Below are 2,967 nucleotides of genomic sequence, written 5' to 3' on the forward strand. Positions count from 1 at the left end.
TTGGTGATCTAGGAATTTCAGAGATGTTTCCCTGATGGCAACATTAACCACTTCACTTTATCCCCCACACTGGGTCTTGGTGACATGTTTCTACGGTGTGAGCATTTGGTGTCAAAACAACTAATCCGATCCAAATCTGGGCTGCATAAGGTGGGACACATTTTAGTGAAGGAGAAGCAGAAATGTGAAAGTATCTCTAGGTATGGCAGATAAGATCACAACTAATACACTGGTAAAATCACATCTAAAATACTATGTTTGTGGCACTCTATATTAGGAAAATGCAAACATTTTATTAGGAATTCAACAAGCAGGATGGCAGATTATTAAGGACCTGGAGTAACTGATTTAGGAGGAGAAATTAAAGGCATAGTTAAATTAAGATTATGGAGTAAGAAGGTATGATAATTACCTATGAGTACTGGAAAGGGCAACAGTAATAAAAAGGGAGAGGAATTCCACCTGAAACATGATAATTAGTAATAACTGGATGATTATAATGAAAGGAAAATTAGGCCTGAATATTGTATCAGGAAAAATTTCCCAGCCATGAGGATCAGAGGAATGCAGATGAGGTTCCTGATGGACACATTGAAAGTCCCATTGTTTGAACTAATACAAAATACTTAAAAAAAAAGTAGTAAATTAGGTAATTTACCTGCATTGGCACAAGGATGAAGGTATCCTGAAAGATCTTCTCTTGAATGTATTTCCCCAAGAATTCACAAGACTAAATTGAAAGTGAAAAGAGAAAAATTGTCTTGGATACAGAAAAATAACTGTGAGCAGATGCAGCAGTAAGCTAACCCTAGCTAGCAACAACAACTATTCATTATGTACTTTGTTAATATATTTTTCTCCTGCCAGAATGTTTTACAGCACTATGCAAAACAATATGAACACAATAAAATACCACTGAATGCAGAGTTGACTTTGGAACACTGATTGGACTTATAAGTTTCTCCCAGTTAAAGAATACATTGGTGTACAGACTCTCTTACAAATTGCAGAATGTAGCTAAACAGATTTTTTTTTAAAAAAATGCAACCAAAATGTTTTGATGTAAGATTTATTTCTCAAAGCAAAAAAAATTAATATTGTGGTGACTCCTTTTTCTATTAAAAATTATATAAGTTGGTACAATTACAAAAGTGTATGATTCACTCAGGCTGGGATTGTCTGAAGTATCCTACTTCCCTGGACGCCCAACTCCAGTTGGGTCCCTTTGAAAACTCCCAGTTCTCACAGTGTGAAGAGAAAGTGGATTCAATGGTACAGATGAACTGCTTAGCCATATACTATGACAGCTGGCATCTTTGAAATAGGGCACTTGTACATCAGTTCCATGTCCACCATTAACCATATGTACAAATACAGCCGTAGCGAGGCATTCTGGCACCTGGTGCAGGTCATATGCTGAGCACCTCCTACACGCTATAACATAACCTTAATTCCATTTGATTTGGCACGCCCTGAGCGAGAGTGCCCACTGCTAGTTCACCTCTGGCACTGCCCTTGCTACGGTTCTAGGTTCCAATCAATAATTCTTTGTGGTGGGATTTTCAAAAGCTCCCATTGTAGTCAATGACAAAACTTTCACTGACTTAAGGGAGAGCTTAGATCAAGCTGAGCATTTTTGAAAAGCCTCCCCTTTTAGTCTGATGAACTGATTGTACCTACATGTTAGGTTAGGGGCACAAAATTGTAATCAGATATTTGCAGTTGCCAAACAATTTCTGTAGATTTGCAATTCACTTTGAGCACTCTGTATTTACATTCCAGTAAGTTTGCAAGACAAAAACAAATGTATTCGGTTACTGTTGTGGTTCACTGCCACCTCTACTTCAGTCACTTAACCAAGGGAAAAAGAAAGACTTATTTATAAAGGTGAAACTACACATTAAACTGAGACCATACTAATGGCACTTAAAACACAAGCACCCACATATTAAAGCTTGTTATTTCATGCTAAGATCCCTCTAAGCCTCTCAGAGTTACGCCACTTCAGGCAAGGGTTAATTCTGGGCCATGGTACCTAGCTTGTGTTAGGATAACTTCAATTTGCAGTCCTATAGTATACCAGGGTGCATTGCTTCCACCCTCCATCCCATGCAGAGCAGGGACTGAGCCCAGGTGTCTCAGAATAATACAGGGACTGAGCCCAGTATTTTTGAGCCCTCTGATCTCTGTTCAGGAGAGTTTTTTTAAATCTGACCAAAGGTCTGGGATTTTGCTTTGCTCCACTGGTGGAAGCAGGGAGAGGGTGATCAAAAGCAGCAGGGAGCACAGACACACCTGCCTGCAGATGCAGAGATACGCACAGACCCATGTGGTGCTCCCTGCTGCCTCTGATCACCTTCCCCCTGCTCCCACCAATGAAGCCAAGCAAACTCCTGGACATTTGGTTAGGGCAGGGGGGGTGGACTGGGACTGAGACAGGGTAGGAGGGTTGCCTGCCCCTCCAGTGAGGTAAAGGGGTGGGGGGGAGCTCTGAGAGCAGTGGGGAACTCTGTGACCAGGTGGCAGCACAGAGGTTGGTGCCTATGCTTGCAGGGTCTGAGCGGCAGGTAGATGGTGCCCGAGGGGAACGGGGGAAGAAGCGGGGAGGGGAGCCATGGCCAGGCTGTCTGGCATGGTGCAGCAGCCCCATCCCAGGGTGGGGAGTGCCACAAGTGTCCTCTCCTCTTCCCTCCAGCCCATACTAGGGCTGGGCACACTCCAGCACCACCTGCATGAATCAGAGCCACCACGCTCTGGCCTAGTCAGGACAGGGACAGCTGGAGTCCCTCCAGCAGGGCTCAGGGTGCAGGGAGCTATGGGTCAGGAGTGAGGGGAACTGGCAAAACTGGGGGGGTAGGAGACTGGGGGTTGGGAGTGAGGGCCACTGGCAGAGTTGGGGGGTTGTGGCTTGGGAGTGAGTTGGGAGTGCAGGGCACTGGCAGTGCCAGGGGGCTGCAGGTTGGCAGT

At 44.4% G+C, this 2,967-nt stretch overlaps 1 long non-coding RNA gene across 1 annotated transcript in view; it reads right to left on the reverse strand.

Moving 5' to 3' along the window:
• LOC109291967 overlaps nt 1–2,967 on the reverse strand; it is a 755,518-nt gene that overhangs the window by 140,982 nt on the left and 611,569 nt on the right. Inside the window, exon 3 of the long non-coding RNA XR_002096000.1 lies at nt 659–730. This is a non-coding gene — a long non-coding RNA (uncharacterized LOC109291967). The remainder of the gene's footprint in view (nt 1–658; nt 731–2,967) is intronic.

The sequence above is a fragment of the Gavialis gangeticus genome, unplaced genomic scaffold, assembly GCF_001723915.1.
Source record: "Gavialis gangeticus isolate Ggan-Ray unplaced genomic scaffold, GavGan_comp1, whole genome shotgun sequence".
NCBI classification, from domain to species: domain Eukaryota; kingdom Metazoa; phylum Chordata; order Crocodylia; family Gavialidae; genus Gavialis; species Gavialis gangeticus.